Source organism: Podarcis melisellensis (assembly GCF_964234715.1).
Source record: "Podarcis melisellensis genome assembly, chromosome: 7".
Lineage (NCBI taxonomy): Eukaryota > Metazoa > Chordata > Lepidosauria > Squamata > Lacertidae > Podarcis > Podarcis melisellensis.
The window spans coordinates 84852937-84876859 of record NC_138539.1 but is presented as its reverse complement, the minus strand read 5'-3'; the positions used below and the strand labels follow the sequence as shown (position 1 = coordinate 84876859).

The following is a 23923-nucleotide window of genomic DNA, read 5'->3' as shown; positions in this document are numbered from 1 at the left end:
TGTTTTGGGACTACAACTCCCATCATCCCTAGCTAACAGGACCAGTGGTCAGGGATGATGGGAATTGTAGTCCCAAACATCTGGAGGGCCGGAGTTTACCTATGCCTACTTTAAAGAGAAAGATTTAGGATTTTTCCAACAAACCTAACATTTGTATCTTTTTCTTTTCCCATAGATGCTGCAATTGCAAATCCAAAGACTGCACTCATCCCAAAAGAATGCCCAGAGGTTTTCACGGCCAAAAGGAAGAAATCTGAGTAGGTAGGTACTGTGTAATGTTTCTGGAATATTCCATGGAAGAGTCCCTGCAGGCAAGGGAAAAGAGTAATAAAGAACAAGAGGAATCCCTTCAAAGCAGGTTGTGTGTAGGGAGGAAAGGAGGGGAATATGGAATTTATGCAGCCTAAGAAACCTAACTTGGGTCTGCAGTGTTAACCGGTGTGGCTGCATAAGGAGCTTACAGATGAGCTGAGATTTAATAAGGGCATGTATAAGAAATGGAAGAAAGGGGAAATCGCAAAGGAGGAGTATACACAAGTAGCCAACAGTTGCAGGGTGAAGGTCAGGCTGGCTTAAGCTCAGAATGAGCTCAGGCTTGCAAGAGAAGTCAAAAATAATAATAAAGGTTTTTTGGCCGTGTCTAAAGTAAGAGGAAGAGTAGGCAAGTGGAAAAGATGGAGAAATGCTATTGAGTAAAAGAGAGAAGGCAGAACCGTTCAACACCTCCTTTGCCTCTGTCTTCACCCAAAAGGAAAGCAATGCCCAACCCGGTGATAACAGAATAAATGATGCAGTGAGGGAGCTGGTATGGTGTTGTTGTTCAGTCGTTTAGTCGTGTCCGACTCTTCATGACCCCATGGACCAGAGCACGCCAGGCACTCCTGTCTTCCACTGCCTCCCGCAGTTTGGTCAAACTCATGTTGGTAGCTTCGAGAACACTGTCCAACCATCTCGTCTTCTGTCGTCCCCTTCTCCTTGTGCCCTCCATCTTTCCCAGCATCAGGGTCTTTTCCAGGGAATCTTCTCTTCTCATGAGGTGGCCAAAGTATTGGAGCCTCAGCTTCAGGATCTGTCCTTCCAGTGAGCACTCAGGGCTAATTTCCTTCAGAATGGATAGGCTTGGTCTTCTTGCAGTCCATGGGACTCTCAAGAGTCTCCTCCAGCACCATAATTCAAAAGCATCCATTCTTCGGCAATCAGCCTTCTTTATGGTCCAGCTCTCACTTCCATACACCACTACTGGGAAAACCATAGCTTTAACTATATGGACCTTTGTTGGCAAGGTGATGTCTCTGCTTTTTAAGATGCTGTCTAGGTTTGTAGAAGCAGGCATCTTTTAATTTTGTGACTGCTGTCACCATCTATAGTGATCATGGAGCCCAAGAAAGTAAAATCTCTCACTGCCTCCATTTCTTCCCCTTCTATTTGCCAGGAGGTGATGGGACCAGAGGCCATGATCTTCGTTTTTTTGATGTTGAGTTTCAGACCATATTTCGCACTCTCCTCTTTCACCCTCAATAAAAGGTTCTTTAATTCCTCCTCACTTTCTGCCATCAAGGTTGTGTCATCTGCATATCTGAGGTTGTTGAAGTTTTCATTAAAATAAAAAGAGGTCCGGAGTAAATGAATGCTGCTATTCAAAGTGGTTTTTGTTGGAGCGGGTTGTGAGACAAGGTTTTCAGTGTGAAAACATGAGAGTGCTCCAGAAATAATGATTCATTTTCTAAAAAACAGCTATCTTTAATAAAATAGCCTCAGCATAAAAAGTGGGCCTGTGTTACTTCCACAGCCTGTTGGTAGCAGTGTTTAAAATAATGCTGTTCAGAACATAGTGCTGTGTGAGCAAGAGACATACTATACAAATGAAAATAACCTGCCAGAACAGTGATCCTGAAAACATAGCCTCATAGTTCTTTCCGTACTGTCACCAAACTGTAAGTGGAATAAAACAAATCTCATGGATTTAAAAGGTCTGGGTTGCTCCTTGATATTTTCCTCATCTTTACTTGTCAGTTTCTCCCTAGCTTTTTTCTAAAACCTTTCCTATATACCAGCATTATTCTTAAAGCCAACACATTGCATTACTGCCCTTGCAGGACAGATGATATTATCTCTCACAATTTCATACCAAAAAAAAGTAGATTTCCGTTGTTCAGACCATTCATCCTCCCCTTGTTTTCGATGCCTGTTCTTAAAATATGAGCTCACTCTTTGTTTTCATTCACTGACACATAAACACACCTTTGTGTATAATTTGCTTTCCTTTCATCAAGAAATCCATCTCAAATCTATACCACTTTTATGTTAGGATTGGCATTTGCCACTTCCAGATATCTTTGTCTCTTTGCAACTGATGTTGCATTTTAAGCCCTTTGACAGAGCCAGCTCTTTACATTTGCTGGCTGACAGCTCCTCCAGTTCCAGATGTCACAGATGTATGGGGGTTGTAGAACTGAGACCATTGCAGGGAAGAATTCTGCCCTCCTCCACAGACATGGCCAGTGACAAGAGATATGCAGCACACACTTTCTGTAAATGGAGGGCACACATTGTGGTGAGACCTGGAAAACCGACACCCTGTGTTGTGGGTGGGTACAGTTGGTCAGCCACAACACTCGATTGGCTGGTCCCTCAAAGCTGGGTGCAATCTGGCCAATGGGACGCATTCCAAATGGTTTGAGGGACCCATGCACATGACCTAGAGCTTCCTCTTTCGGCTCGTGCATTCGGAACACCCACCCACCTCTCCCTACTTTTAGGGCTTTGTGCTTGACCTTGCTATGCCGTCGTGTGTCATTGGGGCACAGCAGGAATTTAACCCACTTGGCTGATTGGCTGGTGCCATTTGGGTTTCACCAATCGTGTAGCAAATCATCACAACTTGTAAGGTTGGGGATAGGCTCTGGTTCAGGTGATAGGGATGGGAGAACACCCTCGCCATCCCTATGTGAAGGGTATTCCGTTAAAGGAATCCAGGGACTCCATGGTTTGGTCAACCCCTGAGAGGGGGTTGTGCCCATGACTGAGTCCAGGGGGACATTTGGGTGGCGGAGTTAGCCTGTTCCCGGCTTTCCGCTTATCCAGGTGTTCACCCTTGGCTGACCTAAGCTGGAACCCTGGGTCAGTGCTACCTGCATGGCAGGGAGCTAGTCAAACCAGAGCCTATGCAACCAGTCACTTTCTGTAATCAATAAAGTTGTGGCCTCAATTCTGCCAAAAACCAAAAATTTGAGCCATGTGTGAATTTATTTAGGGGGAGGTTTCTGGGTCTGAACACACAAAGGTTCCATGTGAATCTGCCATATACATTGTTTATGTCTTAATATATATATATATATATATATATATATATATATATATATATATATACACATACACATATATACACAGTGGTACCTCGCAAGACGAATGCCTCGCAAGACGAAAAACGTGCAAGACGAAAGAGTTTTCCATTTTTTGAGTCGTTCCGCAAGACGAATTTCCCTATGGGCTTGCTTTGCAAGACGAAACGTCTTGCGAGTTCTTGCGAGTTTGTTTCCTTTTTCTTAAAGCCGCTAAGCCGTTAATAGCCGTGCTTCGCAAGACGAAAAAACCGCAAGACGAAGAGACTCGCAGAACGGATTAATTTCGTCTTGCGAGACACCACTGTATGTGTGTGTGTGTGTGTGTGTATGTATATATATATATATATATACACCGCTTGGTTGCAGGAAACCTCAAAGTGGTTTAGAGAACACAACTCAACTGCTGATGGGGAAATGCTGTTATTGTTCAGTGCCAACATTAATGAAGAGTTTAAACAAATGCAAGCCCAAACGTGGGCAATTCAAACAAGAAAGGAAAGTGGGAGGCATCTAAAGAAATTGGTGTGGCTGCATAAGGAGCTTATGGATAAGTTGAGATTTAAGAAGGGCATATATGAGAAATGGAAGAAAGGAGAAATCACAAAGGATATCCCAAAGGAAAAGCAGTGGTGAAAACAGAATAAACAATGCAAGGAGGGACCTGCAGCCCAAGATAAGAAAAGAAGCAATAAGGGAACACCCACCTACTTTGAATGAATTTAAACCTCCATAGTATAATGATCCAAGGGTACTAAAGGAGCTTGCAGATGTAATCTCAGAACCTCTGTCTATAATCTTTGAGAATTCTTGGAGAACTGGTGAGGTCCCTATAGACTGGAGACGGGCAAATGTTGTTCCCATCTTCAAAAAGGGGGGAAAGAAGACCTAGGTATCTACCGACCAGTGAGCTTGACATCGATACCAGAAAAGCTCATAGAACAGATAATTCAACAGGTGGTCTGTGAGCACTTGGAAAAAGATGTTGTGATTACACTGGTACCTCAGGTACCAATTAATTCATACCTACTTAATTCATTCTGGAGGTCCGTTCTTAACCTGAAACTGTTCTTAACCTGAAGCCCCACTTTAGTTAATGGGGCCTCCTGCTGCCGCTGTGCCGCTGCCATGCGATTTCTGTTCTCATCCTGAAGCAAAGTTCTTTTTTTTTAAAAGATATTTATTAAAGTTTCAAAAATTTATATAAAAACAAAACAACAATACAAACAGACACAAACGCAAACAAAAACAAGTATAATTTCAATCTCTTATTTTCTTGTACCTTACTTCCCCAACCTCCTCATACCTCCCCTTTCTGTATTCCAATTTCTAATTATTAATTCAGCAAATCCTCTCCCTTATTTTCCATTTAATTTTTAACCTTTCTTTTCACTTAATCATTACAGCTGAAAACCACTTAATTTCTAAACCAACGTCATTCTAACATTCATTAATTTTGCAATGTTTCCTAAGATAATCCTTAAATTTCTTCCAATCTTCTTCCGCCGTCTCTTTCCCCTGGTCTCGGATTCTGCCAGTCATTTCTGCCAGTCCCATATAGTCTATCACCTTCATCTGCCATTCTTCCAAGGTGGGTAGGTCTTGTGTCATGAAGCAAAGTTATTAACCCGAGGTACTATATTTGGGTAGCCGAGTCTGTAACCTGAAGGCTATGTAACCTGAAGAGTATGTAAACCGAGGAACCACTGTACTGAGATCCAGCATGGGTTTCTCAAAAACAAGTCATGCCGGACAAATCTCATTCCTTTTCTCATTTCCTCACCTATTGGCCTCCTACTTTGCCACATGTGTGCTGTGAACCCACCTACCTGCTGCCATATGTCCACCCACAGTTGCCTGTGAACCTAGGAAGCAGGCATGTTGGTGGCACATAGCAGAGGAGGATGTGGTGGTGATGGGGGACATTTTCTGTCTTGCCTCTAGTGGCAAAACATCCTGGGCTGGCCCTGATCCATTCCCACCCCACCCCTCTCTCTCAATATTTATGACTATGGGACCCCACTCAATAGCTTTTTGAAATCAGCCTTCTTAAAGTCCAGAGTGCACATCTGAGTACACTCAACTTGCCCTTTCCACCGTAGAACGAATCTCAAGAGGACATAATCACTTCCTGCCAAGGTTCCCATTACTTCCCCCTCACTGACCAGTTCTTTCCTATTGGTGAGCATCAGATCCAAGAGAATCAATCCACTTGTTATTTATTTCACTTTCTGGGGAATGAAATTGTCAGAATGGCAGTTGAGGAATTTGTTAGGCTTCTCAATCTTGATGGAGTTTGAGAGCCAACAAATATCAGGGTAGTTGAAGTGAAGTCCCCCATGACTACTGTATCTCCTTTTTGAATGTTTGGTAATCTGCTCAAGGAAGGCAGTCATACTCCCATAATGAAGTCACTGTTGTTTCCCTCCCTCACAATTTTTACACCAGTGCTCTGTGTTCTGTGCTGCAAACCATGGGTCTCTACATATGTATACACATCCTTCCTGTTGGTATACCTTCTGAATAGATTATACCGCTCAATTACTACCCTCCAGTCTTATCCCACCAGGTTTGTAATGCCTACTAGATCATATTTGCCATCCTGTGTTCAAGAGATCAAGTTTGTCTTGCTTATTTCCCATGCTCTATGCATCAGTATAGAGACAACTGAAACAATGTGTCATTCCTTCCTTTCCTTCTTGTTTTGTACTGCCCATTAGGAGTTTCCTTTAACAAGACCTCAGTTTCCAGTACATCAGTGAAGTTATTGCCCCCAGTACTTAGTGCCCCCCTGTGCTCTGTTTTATTGGCTTTCATCTCCAGGAGTTGCCTCCTCAAAGATAAACTACTTTTTCAACTTATTTCTAGCTTTGCAATTTTGAGAATTTACCCCAATTAGCTTTTGCAATCTTTGAGTAAATACTTCAGGTTTGAATCTGTGGGTAAAGCATTGAAGCAGTTTGTGGGATGTCATTTCCCCCTATTGCTTCAAATTCAGGGTTTATGAAAAGTAGGCTATTGTGAAAAATAGCTATATTTTATCAGCTTTTAATGTGTTCTTAAAAAAACACTGATCTACAGAAAGGTCAACAATGTTTGATAGCAGAATCTTAAAAGAAAAGAGTGTTAACCCAAGGTAGTTAACACAAAAAACTGAACCCCCTTTGTGTTTTATAGTTTAAACTGTAGAAATTATACAGTTAAGGAATTCATTAATCCAACTTTCAATCAGATGATTGTTGATTAGGCTCATTCTTCCCATAGTAACTGAAAGACAAATGGGGCACTCTCTTGAAAGGATTAAATAGATGTGATATATTTTAATCTCCAGAAAGGATTGGATAGATTAGAGAATATTGGTTCTTCCCTCTAGCTGGCTCTACTGCTCTTCAGAAGTTGATAAGGTATCATTGAAATAACAAATAATATTGAATTCACGCTTTATAAACTGAGATTGCACATTAGCAGGGGAATGGATCTGAATAACATTTAATCCATCTCCTCTCTTCTCACATAGTAGTAGTAGTAGTAGTAGTAGTAATTTTATTATTTATATCCCGCCCATCTGGTTGGGTTTCTCCAGCCACTCTGGGTGGCTTACAGCATATATAAAAACATAATAAAACATCAAACATTAAAAAACAGAATATCTTATATAGACTATAAATTAACCAATAAATCAATTAATAATAAACAGTTTACAGTTATACCCAAATTACAGTAAAACAACTGCCAACCCCAACTAAATATTTAACCAACCCCAACCCAACAAAAACAAAACAGAGGAACCAAAATTAAAACCATTTAGAACATTTTAGCCAGTTGCCTCAACCCAAGAGTTTTTCCAGCAATGTCCCAGGACCCTCTTTTAGCTGTTCAAGGTGAGTCTGGGCCTTGCCCCTTAGGCTAGATGGAAACAGGACTTGCAGTAGGGAGCGGTCTTCCTTCCAGCATTCATGGCAGCAGTATAGTGAGACACCATCTTTGATACAGTCATAAAAGGTAAAGGTACCCCTGCCCATACGGGCCAGTCGTGTCCAACTCTAGGGTTGTGCGCCCATCTCACTTAAGAGGCCGGGAGCCGGCGCCGTCCGAAGACACTTCCAGGTCACGTGGCCAGCGTGACGAAGCTGCTCTGGCGAGCCGGTACCAGCACAGCACATGGAAACGCCGCTTACCTTCCCGCTATAAAGCGGTACCTATTTATCTACTTGCACTTAAGGGTGCTTTCGAACTGCTAGGTGGGCAGGAGCTGGGACCGAAAGACGGGAGCTCACCCCGCCGCGGGGATTTGAACCACCGACCATGCGCCCTAGGCGCTGAGGTTTTACCCAGAGTGCCACCCGCGTCCCTCAGTCATACCTCAGGTTAAAGATGCTTCAGGCTGAGCGTTTTCAGGTTGCGTGCTGCAGCAACCCGAAAGTAACGGAATGGGTTACTTCTGGGTTTCGCAGCCCACGCATGCACAGACGCTCAAAATGACATCATGCACATGTGCAGAAGTGGTGAATTGTGACCCGCAGACGCCGGTTGCATTCTGCTCAGGATGCGAACGGGGCTCCAGAAGGGACCAAAAGGAAACGAATATTAATACAAAAGCAGTTTTAATTTTTATTGATGCGGAGAAGGCCTTTGACAATATTTCTTGGAAATTTATGAAGAAAAATCTTAAGGGAATGGGAGTGGGACGGGGGTTTGAAAATGGTATAGAAGCAATCTATTCAGAACAAAAAGCGAAATTGATAGTTAATAATGTAGTGTCAGAAGAGTTCAGAATAGAAAAAGGAACACGACAGGGATGCCCTATCTCTCCATTGTTATTTATCTCGGTCCTGGAGGTGCTTTTGAACCTGATTAGAAGGGACCAGTTGATGATAAGATAGATAAGATAAGATAAGATAAGATAAGATAAGAAAAGAGATAAGATAAGATATGATATGATATTCTCCATCCCACTAACACATTTAAAAGGCTGTAAAACGTTAATTGGGACGCGGGTGGCGCTGTGGGTTAAACCACAGAGCCTAGAACTTGCTGATCAGAAGGTCGCGGTTCGAATCCGCGCGACGGGGTGAGCTTCCGTAGCTCGGTCCCTGCTCCTGCCAACCTAGCAGTTCAAAAGCACGTCAATGTGCAAGTAGATAAGTAGGTACCGCTCCAGCGGGAAGGTAAATGGCGTTTCCGTGTGCTGCTCTGGTTCGCCAGAAGCGGCTTAGTCATGCTGGCTGCATGACCCGGAAGCTGTACGCTGGCTCCCTCAGCCAATAAAGCGAGATGAGCGCCGCAACCCCAGAGTCGGCCACGACTAGACCTAATGGTCAGGGGTCCCTTTGCCTTTTAAAATGTTAATCATTTAAATGGCTGCTTGAAGAGAAACGTAATGAAGGTGTCAGGAAAAGCGTTGCACAAACAGGGCCACCACAGAAAAGGCCTTTCTTGCGCTGACATCCTCCAGACCTCTAATGAGAGTGGCATCCAAAGAAGGAGCAGCTGGATCTGGTCCACCACTACCTGTTCAAGAATCTTGCCCAAGAAGGAGAGATCAGCGACTGGCCGGTAGTTACCGGTACTTAGTTTCCAAATCTAGGGAGTGTTTCTTAAGGAGTGGTCTTATTGCTCAGGCAAGCAGAGACCACCCCTCTTGCAGGGAGGCATCAGTCACCTCCCTGGCCCAGTTAGCTATCTCCTCCCTGCTAGCTTTTATCAGACAAAGGGGCCAGGGTTCAGAGCGCAGACCGATCCAAGCACCTTGTCCACATCCTCAAGCCTATCAGCTCATTTTCTGTTATTGTTTCAGGATCATCTACGCAGAAACAGAGAAGCTGTAATAAAGCAGCCCTTTTTCATGGAACTCCTGAACTGGAACTGATGAAAAAAACTTGGGAAAAGGTAGAAATTTAAGTAAATGACAGTCACAGTTGTATCTTGACAGTGCATTCAATGTTCTTTTTGCGCTTTTCACATTTCATTTATGGTGTACACTTAATCTGATTGCCTTAGGGTACCTGTAGGTGGTATATATTAATGTCCCAATGAAATTTCTGCACGAAGAAAATTTTTTTGGAAAAGAAAATGTTTTGCTTCAAAAAGTAAACATGCAAATCAGTGGAATGCATGCGAAGTCCTCTATTTTTAGTTTCCTGATGTGAATTTGTTATATTGCGACCAGGGACGAAGCCAGTCTGGTCTGGGGCTATTAATTTGTGTAGGAAATTTTTTTAGGCGGTTAGCCAAGATTGATGTGAATATCTTGTAGTCTTGGTTTATTAATGAGATTGGGCGGTATGAGTCCTATATTTTTGTAAACATTTATTAACTTTGCAGAATTTATTCAAGCTACAATGTATGGAATGTGACTGAACACCCATGCTCCTCTCCTAGGATATGTTGACAGACATAGTTTGAAATGCATCTTTACAAACATAAATACTTGAAACTGGTTCTCCCCCCAAAAAACTCAACACTGAATTCCTGTGAACATTTTATTGAGAGTAAGTGCAATTGTTTCAGTGAGACTGCCTAAAAATTTATATATGAATGGGCCATGAAATGCTGAGAATTTCTGATTCTGTCCCACTTAAACAGTTTCACATAGAATCATAGAATTGTAAAGTTTTTTCTTTACAAAGTTGTTGCGGACTTATAACAGCATATCTATTAATGCAGTGCAGCTGCAAACCTTACCACTCTCTCTTAAAATGACCTCAGGAATAATCCTGTACAGTCATACCTCGGGTTGAAGTAGCTTCAAGTTAAGTATTTTTGGGTTGCGCTCCGCGGCGACCCAGAAGTAACAGAGTGCGTTACTTCTGGGTTTTGCTGCTTGCGCATGCGCAGACGTTCAAAATGATGTCATGCGCATGCAGTTGCGTCTTACGTTTACTTCAGGATGCAAATGGGGCTCTGGAATGGATCCCGTTTGTATCCAGAGGTACCACTGTACAGTCATACCTCTTGTTACGTTTGGTTCAGGTTACGTCTTTTCAGGTTGCGTCCCACGGCGACCCGGAAGTAGCGGAACGGGTTACTTCCGGGTTTTGCCGCTCGCGCATGTGCAGATGCTCAGAATGATGTCACTCGCATGCGCAGAAGCGGCGAATCGCGACCCGCGCATGCGCAGACGCCAGTTGTGTTCTGCTCATGATGCGAATGGGGCTCCAGAACAGATCCCGTTCGCAACCAGAGGTACCACTGGGTTGAGCAGGGTTAGGATGCAGCAGTTCTGCAGCTGTGCTGCCAGGCTCTGCCAGCTTAACTCCTTCTTTATTGGATCATCCAGAGATATTCTGGGTGTCGCCCCATCCCATCCCAGCTGGGATCCCAAGCCTGTTCACCTGAGTCACATGAACTGGGACCACAGCCAAAATTAATCTAGCCAAAAGAGTGGTGTTCCTTGAGCACCGTTTTAAAGGCTTGCTTTTGCCCTATGCCAGGCTTAAACTGACTCAGCCAGCCATCACCCGGCTCTTGAATAGAGTTTGGATATGCTGGCTTTATTTATGCTGGCTTGCTTTACGCCAGCTTCTTGTGTATAGGATTGCTGCCTTAATGTGCTACACAGCTAAAGATGCAGGGTTACTGTAATGGAATTGTGAGACCGAAAAAAAGCTATTTACAGGTATTTAAAGCTAACTATGCGTTACATAAAGGTCTGTATAGTTAAAGCTATGGTTTTCCCAGTAGTGATGTACGGAAGTGAGAGCTGGACCATAAAGAAGGCTGATTGTTGAAGAATTGATGCTTTTGAATTATGGTGCTAGAGGAGACTCTTGAGAGTCCCATGGACTGCAAGAAGATCAAACCTCTCCATTCTGAAGGAAATCAGACCTGAGTGCTCACTGGAAGGACAGAACGTGAAGCTGAGGCTCCAATACTTTGGCCACCTCATGAGAAGAGAAGACTCCCTGGAAAAGACCCTGATGTTGGGGAAGATGGAGGGCACAAGGAGAAGGGGACAACAGAGGACGAGATGGTTGGACAGTGTTCTCGAAGCTACCAGCATGAGTTCGACCAAACTGTGGGAGGCAATGGAAGACAGGAGTGCCTGGCGTGCTCTGGTCCATGGGGTCACGAAGAGTCAGACATGACTAAACGACTAAACAACAACAACACGTGTTACATGTGTGGGACACAGGTAGTGCTGTGGTCTAAACCACTGTGCCTAGGGCTTGCTGCTCAGAAGGTTGCCGGTTTGAATCCCCACGACGGGGTGAGCTCCCGTTGCTCGGTCCCTGCTCCTGCCCACCTAGCAGTTTGAAAGCACCTCAAAGTTCAAGTAGATAAATAGGTACTGCTCCAGCAGGAAGATAAACGACGTTTCTGTGCGCTGCTCTGGTTCACCAGAAGCGGCTCAGTCATGCTGGCCACATGACCTGAAAGCTGTACGGCGGCTCCCTCGGCCAATAAAGCAAGATGAGTGTCGCAACCCCAGAGTCGGTCACGACTGGACTTAATGGTCAGGGGTCCCTTTACCTTTACCTTTTTATGCATTACATGTACCCACATACAGAGCTGATGTCTCCCCCTCCCCTTTAGGAAGCTCTTTAAAAAAGGGCCATAGGAAGCTGAGAAGGAGGGCTTAATGCCTGTAGGACATTTCTTCTGAGGAAAATTGCTTAAGAAGCTGCCTTTTTGTTCTGCTGAAGGCAGAAAAATACCCCAGTAGGAAAGAGTTAAGGAAATGTCAATCCTACCAGTGCTCTGCTCAGGATTCCAGCCTTCCTTTGCTACTTTGCATGAAACAAAACCTAAAGGAAGCCAACCAGCCAGCCAGCCAGTGCTTCTGTGCATACATGTACTTAATTTAAAACATAACTTGAAGAAGCTGCCTTCCCGCTCTCTCTACTAAATGTTTCTTTCCTAAATGTGACTGGGGCTAGATCTACATTGATTTGTAAAAACACTTTAAAAAAAACCCCATAATATGGCTCTCAATGCGATTTTCCATTGGTGATGGATTGCTGCTCTGCAGTGCCCTCTGGTGCCACATTTTTATAATGCATTTTAACGTTATAACTGACCAGTGTAGTTTATTCCTGGATAGAATCTCATTAGTCAAGGGGAGCAGAGTCCTCCAGATGTTGTTTGACTTCAAATCCCACCTGTCCCCACTACTAGTTGACCAGGGATGATGAGAACTGGAGTCCAACAAAATATGGAGGGCACCATGTTGAGAAATGTTGCCCCAGACGCTTTTGTCTCTCATCACCAATTGATTTAAAAAATGGGTCATGTAAAACATGAGCAAAATGCTGTGTATGATTTGAATATTATTATGGTGAAGTTTCTTGATTATGTACAGTGGTACCTCGGGTTACATACGTTTCAGGTTTCATACACTTCAGGTTACAGACTCTGCTAACCCAGAAATAGTGCTTCAGGTTAAGAACTTTGTTTAAGGGTGAGAACAGATATCATGCTCCGGCGGCGTGGCAGCAGCAGGAGGCCCCATTAGCTAAAGTGGTTCTTCAGGTTAAGAACAGTTTCAGGTTAAGAATGGACCTCCGGAACGAATTAAGTACTTAACCCGAGGTACCACTGTACTTGTGTAGTGCATAATTTTTATTCTCTCCCTTACCCCATCTTTGATATTGAAAATCTACCCCTTTTATCGCCCTGCCCTCCAGCTCATTGCTCATGTTTGTTTCTGGCAAATTATTGTTCGTAGTCATCACTTGTAGAGCAGGATAAATGTACTAGCCAAGAAACTAGCCAGTTTCTTTCAAAAAATTTCATTTGTCAAGGGGTGATTGTTGCGTTACAGCTTCTACATCCTGCACAATCTTTTTTGAGCGATTACAAATGGACACAGTAAAAATAGATTGCATGCATATATTCCGTGAGTTCAGTTCGGTGCCGAACGTTTTATACAGGTGGAAACGGAGAAGAGGGGGAATTTTAAAATGGGGATGGGTTTGGTGTTGTCTCCGTATTCTTACAGAATTTCTAGGTTTTTAAAGAAAATATACAATAGCATTTGTTCTTGCATTAGGTAGTCAGGCCTCAGATAATTGAGGGCCTGAGGAGGAGTTGCATCCTACTCATCTCTATCAATATGCTGAAAATTAGAATTGCGGTTTGTTTCTCAGGCTGGGCGGTTGTGCTCCTTCCCTTTCCTTGGACATTTTCCTTCTTGTGTGCATTTCTGAGCTTTCTCCGGAGTCCTTCTTGCTGACTTCCTCAGTGCCCACACATTTTTATTTCCTTCTCTCTCACTTCCTCTTACTTCCCCCCCATAAAATGTCAAACCCCAGGGGGCCCAAGCCTGTTTTTATCATCAAGCCATCCAAAGACTCTTCTTTCTTCTATCTAACTTATCTATATTTATAAGGTTACATCTTCTCAAAGGCAAATTTGCGTCTGGCTAATGCCTTTCCTCAGCTGTGTTTCGGAAGCAATGATAAATAGTATGCGGTGTTAAACCTCCTGCTGATCTTCAATGGTTGCTGTTTTGTCAGCCTTTAGGTTGCAAGCAATGAAGGATAAAGGATAGACATGAGGTTTCTAGGCAGATAATCTGATAATCTGAATAACTGCTTTGGGGCCCTGGTAACACATTGAAACCCTGATTTATCAGTGAAACAAACACAGTTCTGAGAGTTAAGAGCCAGTCCTGTGCATGCTCACTCTGAAGTAAGAACCACTGGTTTTGGTGAGACTGTTGTAAACAAAAATTGCCCTTTTCCCTTATGGGGTATCCAAGAGCCCATATAGAGTCCTTACATAGGTTCCCTATTGGTAGGAGAGAATAACAGAGGCCAACCAGAGAATATTGAGAAGCAAAGCAGCTAGTAAGCTTGATCTTTATTGATCTGTTGCAACACGGTGCTCCCCTCACACGCAGGAAAGGAGGAGGACCCAGAAAAATGGTGTGCAAGGTCTTATAAAGACTTTTGAAATTGCCACCCTGTAGATCAAGACCACCCCTCAGATATACCATACCTACATCACAGAAAAGGCGCGCTAAACAGAAATTTAAATGTTGTTTTTCTCTTGTCCTTGTTTATCTCCTGTCTGTCTTGATTGGATTTCTTGGGTAGCCTGGCCAGTCTTTTGTAATGATAAATACTTAGTTCCTGGGCCAGGTCACAGGCTCACACCCTATTCAAACACCCTTAAGACAGGATTTGTGAAGGAAAAGACAATGGGGAGGCTTTTCCACTTTGACCATGCAGAGAAACATTTGCTCAGTTTAGGAATCAAAATGGTTCCAGGTTGGCCTTCCTGTGGCGATCTATGTACGTGCGGTTATGAACATTGCCATACATCTAAGACCATAAAATTCCTATCACAATACACAGAATTAGGAGTGGGTTGTCGAGAGTCTCCTCTGTTTAACTTCTAATTCAGAACTACCCCAGCGCACGGATTTTGGCATTCAGCAACTGTTGCTGTTTCTGAATCCGAGGGACCTTGAAGCTTAGAGGAGGAGAGGGCAGAACAAAATATTTGAAAATTGTTGTATTACACCATTACCTAATATCAATTACAAAATGCCCAAAGCTCATCACTTGAAGAAATCTTTACTAATCAACATGTCCTTAGAAAACAGACAGGTCAAGTGCTACCTGAGTATTGCTAGGTAACAGACTTGACATTTTTCTTCGTCTTGTGGCGGTTAAGGAGAGAAATGCTTAAAATACCATTTAAGTTGCTCCCTGTAGCGTAATTACAGCCTTTTCAGTAAGTGAAGTAATTTTTAAATTATAGATTAGACCAGTCATTTAATTTGATGGGAACAATTGTGGTTAATTTTACAATTCCTTATGCTACCAAAACAGTGACAAAAATGGTTTTGTATCTGCCTGCCTTTGCTCTAAAATGTCTATTAAAACAGGTGGTTGGTTGTGTTGTTCTTGTTTTTTCAAATTAGAAAAAGACAAAACTTACTTTTGTTGAACAAACTTCTTAAGAAAGATTAATGCAGGGGACACAGATCAAAAAAGTGAGGCAGAACCTTCATCTCATTCTGCTAGTACAGACTTGAGAATATGCAGGTAAAGCCATCTTGGAAATTTTGAAACGCTTTAACAAAAGGATTTGGGGAATGTGTGTGTTTGCTGTGTAGCACCTCCTATCGAAGACAAACACTGAGTGGTAATCCTTCTTTCTATTTGCCAATCTTATTTATTTATAAAAGTATTAATATATCACAAACTCATCTAGAAAACATCTAGATGGTATGCAGCCTACATAAAACTACAATAACCATAAAGGCAGAAAATGGGATAAGGAACTGGCCAGTTACATAAAATTCAACTGACTTAAAAGGTCTTTTGCAGTCAGATGTACAGGTGATCTAGCCATAGTGCGCAAAAGCCAACAAGAACTACAAATATGCTGTCAAATCTGCAGTTTTGTAATGCTGGTTTCAGTAGTGTTGAAAACTCTTCATAATCGATGAATCCAATGCATATAGGTGTTTTTAAATCAATATGTTAATAGATTATCTGTTGTGGAATATCCTTTTCTAAATGCTGTTGGTTCATTGGGTTGATATTCATCTAATTCTTATTAATTTCTTGGTTAGTAATTATTTTGGTTAGCAACTTGGGTATATGCAACAAGAGGCTTATTCTTCTAGAGTCATTGGAGACTGAGCGCATGTCTTTTGAACATACTCCGTACACAGTCAGGAGCTATTGCATTTTCTCCCCCTGGTTTCATTCTGGAAGTAAAAGCTCATTACAGATCGATTCTGAGTTATGCCTTTGTTTGCCTATTTGAAAATACATATAAGTGGCCCCAGCAATGGGGTTGTATCCGCACTTGCCCAGTGATGCTGTGGGTGGGCATATACCAAAATCTTCTTCATTCACCTGGGGCATGGACAACAATGAAAAGGCATGGGTAACCTAATCAAGGGGAGGGTTTTCAAATGCATATCAAGTAACCACACACACCCTTGCGGATGGCAAGTTCTAGAACAGGGATCAGCAAACTTACCACGCCTCAGGCCGGTGTCTCCAGCGCCGATCACGTGGCAGGCCGGAGGGCAGGGGAGCGCGTGCCCATACGCTATTTCCGGCGCACTTCCGGGTTGGAGGAGCACCGAAAATAGCTTGTGCGCATGTGCATGGGCCTCCACCAACGCTTGCGCGTGTGCACAACACTTGTGCATGCGCACAACACTTGGCGCATGGGCACAAGCTATTTCCAGTGCTCCTCCGACCCGGAAGTGGGCAGCTGCGCAGCACAGCGCTGGTAAGAGCGGGCGATGGCAGCGGGTGGCAGGGGTCACCATGGGCCGGATAAATGAGTCCCTCGGGCCTTATCTGGCCCGCGGGCCTTAGTTTGGGGACCCCTGTTCTAGAATCTAGACTGAAGGCAACTTGTTGAAGATCATCCTGAATGGTTCTGCATTGAGAAAAGCTGTGTTTTTGCGCTACAAAAGGATTAAAATATGCACAGAGACCGATTTGCATCCCGGAACCGTGCTCCTTTTCTGTTTCACCTGTCTCATAGAATTGTAGAGTTGGAAGGGAGACCAAGAGTCACCTAGTCCAACCCCCTTCAAAGGATGAATCTCAACCAAAACGTCCATGGCAGACGACCACCCAGCCTCTGCTTAATAGCCTCCAAGGGAGTAGAGCTCGCCACCTTCTGAGAGAGACATTTCCACTGTGTAACAGCCAGGTGTGCTATTTGGCGGGCTGGGGAATCACCCCCCAAATTTTCAAGGAAAACTGTAATGGCTTTAAGGGTTGCTTGTGCGTAAGTTACCGCCTCTCCGGGCTAGTTTGCCTGGTTAAGCTGTTTCCCTCTGGACAGCCCTCCACTCCGTGGCTGTTCAGTCGCTGGCAGAATCCGTCAGTGGGCGTTTCTTGAACCTCTTCCAGCAAAGAAGCTCTTTGACGCCAAGTCGCCGCCTACTTTCCCTGCGCGAAAATCTTCTGCGCAGGGTGGGCGTAGGCAGCGGAGGACCTGTGCTCTCCCCGCTGGTCTCCTGCGAAGAGTCCTGGAGCCTCCTCTCCGCTTCCCCCATCGGCCCCCCTCTACCCCTGGTGTAGCGCTGATTATCTTCCCCAGCCGGGGACCTCCCTCTCTCCCTGCTTGGCCCCTCTCCAGCATCGCTGCTGAGTCTCGCCTCCTCTGCTAGCTGCGATGGCAGTTCCCTGACAAAAACTAAGACACTTTATGATGTATAAGATCCAGTCATGGATCTCCTAACATTTTAGTTTTGTTTCAAAGCAGCTACAGAGTATTCCACTTCTGACTGCAGCAGTGGCTGTCGATGAGAAAGTCGTTCACCTTTTCTTGTTGTGCTGTTTTCCTGTCCTGCGGGGAGGGGGCAAGAGTACACACACATCCTTATACGGTTAATAGCGGCTTTTGTCAAGGGGTATTTAACTGGGAGATAAGCAGCAGAGGACTGGTTAAAATACCCACTGCCAAAGGCAGCCTCTCTCAATAGTTGCCTTTCGTAAAATAATATATATATATAAAATCAACAGCCACTTATTTCACATATAGTTTGACCCTGAATCTGGAGAGAGGGAGGAGGGTAGAACAAACATTCATAAAAGTAGAGGTTTCTCCCTGGTCTTCAAACAATGTGTGTGCGCACACTTGAGACTCCCACCTCCTGTTGTTTTCCTCCTCCCTCCCTAGCAAAATCTGCTTTTGGATGCTACCAGTGTCTGTTCAGTGAGTCAACTAATGGCAGGTGCCTTCTTTTGTAGGCTGAATGCTCGAAAGAATAGGCTACGAATTTGCCGTGTCTATTTTACTCTTCAGGAATCAATTGCAGCAGTAGCGGTAACCTCGTGAGGTGAAGGTGATACTGAAATGAAACTGTTGTTCCCGTTCCGAATTGCCATCTGCTTCTCTTATGGTACATTGAATTTCTGTTCTGCGTCTCAATTTAATTACAGTACGTTTAACACAAACATGACCTGGTTCAAACAGATATTGTAGGCTTTTACACCCCGCAGCATCTCTACCTGCCCTGTAGCACAGCCTAACACTTTCCCAACTCCTTGCACATTTTTCAGACAGTTTGCATGTACAGTGGTACCTCTGGTTGCGAACAGGATCGGTTCCGGAGGCCCATTCGCAACGTGAAAAGCCCACAACCTGAAGTACCATATCTGCGCAGCGCGATTTGACGCATGCGCGAGCGGCGAAACCCGGGTGTAACCCTTTCTGGTACTTCCGGATCATCGTGGGACGGAACCTGAAAAAATGTAACATGAAGTAAATGTAACATGAGGTATGACTACAAGCACTGGCAGAGGAAGGTTGCAGGGGGGCGGGCTGCCCCGTGCGCCATCAATGAGGGGGGTGACAAAATGCAACTCGACACTGCCTGTGGAATCGAGCACGGTTGAGTTTCATCGTGATGCGTCCCCTTCCCAGCGACCAGCCAGGCTCTCCCTGCCCATCCCGTCCATGTCCCGCCCTTGCCTCATGAGCAGCATCACAGCTTTGAGCATAGCTGTCAACCGTCCCTTATTTGGCTGTTAAGTCCCTTATCCCAGCGCCGTTTCCCGCTGTTGTCCCTTATTGATGATGTCCCTTAAATTTCCCAGGTTTCAAAGGAAGCAGCTCCTCTGCCTCCCTCCCTGCCGGCCAGGGAGGAGGGAGGCTCCAACTGTGTTGCTTGGCTGCGTTGCTCACCCAATAAGGAGTCTAAGAACGACTGGGGGGGGTGGAGCTTGCATGCCTTGTGCCAATCACATCGGCCGCGTTGCCTGGGGACTCGCCTTTGCTCAGCACTTCCCAGCGGAGAAGTGGCGGTGGTTTTCCTTGCTGCATCCCCTTTGCCGGGTTGCTGCGCTATGGGAACCACCGCTTGAGGCTTTGTTTGGCTGCTGGTTGACTAAAATCCCTTATTTTGGCTGCTGACCCCTTATTTTCGAGGCTGCTGGTCCCTTACTTTCAAATCTGTAAGTTGACAGCTATGGCTTTGAGTGCGGCCGCACGCACACACTGAGGGGGTGACATTCAGCACGCCGCCTGCCCATGACTCCCAAGCCTACCCCAAGCTGTCGGTGGAAGGCGGGGAGCTGTGCTGCTTTGCCGTGGCTTTCCCCCTTCCCCCTTCGTTTTGACAGCCTGGGGGAGACTTGAGAGTCACGGGCGGGCTTCGTGCCCTTGCCCCCACACTCCCGGGCTGCTGGAGGAGGGCAGAGCACTGCTTTGGCGGAGGGAGGGAGGGAGGGAGGGAGGGAGGGAGGGAGGGAGGGAGGGGGAGAAGGCAGGATCTACATTGGATAGCTGCCTGTACGGCTTTCTTTGATGGGGGAGGTGGAGGGAGGAAGGTGGAATTTCCATGTGGGAGGGTGGCAAAAAAATTCCGCACCGGGTACCACCTGACCTTGCTACGCCACTGTGTACAAGGGGCTGAATCAGTGGATTGTAAGAGCTCCAGAGAGCCCTGTCGGGATGGCCCTTCTAGTTTGTCAGCAGATTCTGCCCAAAGGCAACTGCTGTTTGTTATTCAGAAGTGAGAAGCACATTTTGGTGGGTAAAGACTATGCATGTACAGAAGACTATTTGTGTACATCTAGAATTACCATACAGCAGCAGCACATAGCGAGCCTTCTTTTGAGCGTCAAGCACAGGACTAGCCTACTTAAAGCATATGAAAACCTCAGCTGCATAGCTGGCCTACGCAAAGTCTGATTAGCTACTGTATTTTTTGCTCTATAAGACTCACTTTTTCTCTCCTAAAAAGTAAGGGGAAATGTGTGTGTGTCTTATGGAGCGAATGCAGGCTGCGCAGCTATCCCAGAAGCCAGAACAGCAAGAGAGATTGCTGCTTTCACTGCGCAGTGATCCCTCTTGCTTTTCTGGCTTCTGGGATTCAGAATTTTTTTTTCTTGTTTTCCTCCTCCAAAAACTAGGTGCGTTTTATGGTCTGGTGCGTCTTATAGAGCGAAAAATACAGTAAGTCTGGTTACCATTGGAGGTGTGCACACATAATAGCACAGGAAGAAGCAAAGGCTAAGAGGGTAAAGCTAAGCCCTCCTATTGGCGTGCCCTCGTCTCACCAGTGTGCCAACTTTGGCTCATGGGATGTCAGGCAAAGGTAGCCTGCAAGAAGCCCAGTAACAGCAGCCTGAGCAAACTGTAAAATGAAAAGCAATGATTTTTTTTAAAAAAAAATACAGATTTTGTCTGAGAAGACAGAAGCTTTGCACGCTTATGTAAAAGGCATACCAAGAAGATAAGCACTGAGCTACTGAGATCTTTGCAGCTCGGTTGCATGCCATTGGCAGCTGAGAAATGCCTTTTTATGTTAGCTAGACACTTACTCTTGGGAGATGCCTCTGTGGCAGAAAGTGAGAAGGTGCTGCAGGGAACACGTAACAGGATCCTTCATGCGATATGCAGATCCGGCTGCTGAGTAAACACTTCACAGGAGAGACAGCAAGAGGTACCTTAAATCAGTGTTTCCCAACCTTGTGCCTCCAGCTGTTTTTGGCCTACAATTCCCATCATCCCTTGCCACTGGTCTTGCTAGTCAGGGATGATGGGAGTTGTAGGCCAAAAACATCTGGAGGCACAAGGTTGGGAAACACTGCCTTAAATCACTGAATAAAGTTCCAGAGATTTTTTTTTTTAAAAAAAAATCATACCCAGGAATAGGAAAAATACAGACAACTCGTGAGTCCCTCCTCTCCATTTTTAAACTGTTTTAAGTTTTAGCCTAAGCTTTTAACTGGGATTCATTGTTGGATGACTTGTCCTTTACTTCAGCTAATTTTCTCTGGTGATGGATAAACATTGCTGGGTTTTGATTTGTTTCTGGAGCATTCAGAAGGATTTTGAGAAATAAAAAGGACTGCTTGGCTCAGGACAGAAAAGTGAGATTTGAGGCAGTTGTGAAATTTTACCTAGTTCTTAGAGCACAGTAACATCCAGATCTCAGGATTGTACTATTTTGAGCTTCACTACAAACTCAAAAACATTTGACAGCAACATGTAGAGCTCTACTTAATGTATTCATCCTGATGCAGGTATATGCTACTGATCATGCAAGTGTACACTACTGCAAGTCCTGCATTGCAGAGTATAATGCCCCCGTTCATTCCTTAATTTTTTAAAAATGCAAATCAACCATATTCCAAATAGAGTATGCATTCCTAAAGAGAGAGAATGAAAGTATGCTTGCCCTTACCTGGCACAGTGGTGTTGCAGACTGGTGCTGCCAGCCCGACACAACCCAATGATGGGTGCCCCTTTGGGCAGCAGCCACAAGCTATCAGAGAATAGAGTGGTACTATTAGTATTGTTATTATTGCTATTATTAATCTGGCCTAGGAAGGCATCGTCCAAGCCTTCAGTCTGTCTTGGAGGTCTATAGCAGACCCTCACAGTAAGGTCTCTGTTGTTTCCCTCTCCTGTATTTTTTACCTATATACTCTTGATCTGCTTTCCATGTTCCAGGTACCTTGGATCTCTTCACAAGTGTATTCATCCTTTACATATAGTGCGACTCCTCCTCCCTTCCTGGAACATTCCAGTCATGAGTTTCATCTCACTAGTTTTCAGTAATGTACTAAATCATATTTGCCATCCTGTATTAAAAGCTCTAATTTGTCTTGCTTGCTTCCCATTCTCTGTGCATTAGTATAGAGACAACTGAAACCAAGAGTCATTCTTTCCAACTGCTTTCTTCTTGTAGTTTCCTGCCTTTTAGCAGGTTTCTGGAGCACCACCTCAGTTTTCTGTGCATCAGTGAAGCTCTTATCCCCAGTACCAAGTTTTCCCATGTCTCCTTACCCCTTAGGATTCAGTTTAAAGCTCTCCTGATCAGGTTTGTGAGACTCATAGCAAACACAGTATTGCCACCCACTGTGAGGTGCAACCCATCTCTTACCAGGAGTCCTTCCTTTCCCTTCTGTTTTTTAACAGAGGCTTTTGTGTGTATTGTATTTGGAACGCTAAAGAGAGAAACCAAAATGTTTATTTAATATTCAAAAGGAATCAAAACATAAATGCAGCTACTGGTGATGCAAAATGATACAGCTATTTTCCCCGACAGGTGACAATAACCACCTGACAGTTCTTCTATTCCAGTGCTATGTTTTCTGCAGTCATATTTATTCATAGCCGTTCCATCCAGAATTTCCACCTCTGGATTGGGACCCATGACGATAAGTAAGATGAACATGTGAATGCCATCCGTGGGCACAGCATTGGTTCCAGTGGCCTGTTTATCTGGTGCACAAGTGAAACTGGATTGTGGCAAGTGTGTTCTGTTTGTTTTGTGGCAAATCAGGGTATTTGACATGCTTGGCTTGGGTTATATTAGTTACTGTAGGTATGCCATTAGCCCAGAATTTTCGAAATCTTGATGGAAAACATACATGTAAAGAGACAGAAATGTACATGGCAAAGCCCCTGGTGGTTTCTATTCCAAAATTATTGTTTCAAGAGAGTTTGGGGTGAGTGGGGGGAAATGTGTTTTTCTCTCTGGGTTCTGTTCAGACTTCTTGTCTGTTAAATGAGAAAACAGTATAATTTATTCAATGAGCATCCTTTACCTTCAAGATTGGAGAGTGATGCACATTTTAGAACCAACTTCTAGGCAGAATGAAAAATGGAGACATAGTTGTTGAGATATGGTGGCATTTTGTATATGTGCAGCGACGGGATCTGGTTTTTTTTTTTATCACCAGCACAGCGGCCAGCAGGCTTGCAAACTTACTTCCCTCTGGGTGATGATTTTGTACTGCATATGCTTTCGTTATCACTATACTGGACTTTCATAATGCATCATGTTATGGAATTCCAAATTGTGCTATTTTTAGATGCAGGTTTAGTCTGACTGCAGCTGCCAGCATGATAAAATAAAAATAAAAAGAGCCGCACATTTGACACATCTTAGGCGCATCCACCAATTAACAGTGACCAGGATTTAGTTTAAAATAGTGCTGGAATAATATTTAAAGGAGCACTCAAGGCCCCAGCTATTTATCTTGCAGGTTGTTGTTTTGAGACTTTTTATGTCTTCCTGTGTTCTGCTGCTTGAAGGAAGTTTGACTTACATCTACATTATCAGTGCTTTATTCAGAAACTGGGGCAGGGATACAGCATGTTGGGCTTTGCTGGAATTGAGAATAACACATCAACACATAACTTGCTGAGAACTAAATTGCTATTTTGTCTCTGGAATTATGAACACTCTCTATAGATGGTGCATACCTGTTGCCTACATTACAATATTGGCAAAAACTGTATAGCCCTGTGCTTAGCTAGGCCATCGGGGGTATGTTGAGCTATCGCGAGTCATAATGATAATGATTCTCTGGCAAATTGATGCATGCTACTTGCAAATGGAACATGGTTCGAAGCTATTTCCCTGGGGATGCCATGATGGACAAAAACTGCTCTCAGCTTTGCCACTTCCAATCTGAATCTCATCCCTCAAGGGCCAATAATGAGGTGAGTGGAGACCCAAAGATTGGCTCTTTCCTAAATCAGAGACGCTGTTAGGTGGTGAGTTAAGGGAGCCAGAGCCTCAGGATGTTTGCACTGGGCTCCAGATCAATCCTCTCGTCTCCCATTTTGCATTTATACACTTTGTTTAACAGGGCAGGTGGGTGCTATACAAAGCCACTTGCCATCTTAAT

At 44.3% G+C, this 23923-nt stretch overlaps 1 protein-coding gene across 8 annotated transcripts in view; it reads left to right on the top strand.

Annotated features, from left to right (window-relative positions):
* ENOX1 (ecto-NOX disulfide-thiol exchanger 1) overlaps nucleotides 1-23923 on the top strand; it is a 291224-nt gene that overhangs the window by 147889 nt on the left and 119412 nt on the right. For 5 of the 8 annotated variants that reach the window (XM_081917832.1, XM_081917830.1, XM_081917833.1 and 2 more), the window contains 2 exons: nucleotides 176-261; nucleotides 9139-9230. The gene's annotated coding sequence lies outside the window, so the exon portion shown is untranslated. The remainder of the gene's footprint in view (nucleotides 1-175; nucleotides 262-9138; nucleotides 9231-23923) is intronic. The other 3 variants (XM_081917831.1, XM_081917828.1, XM_081917829.1) reach the window with 1 other exon arrangement.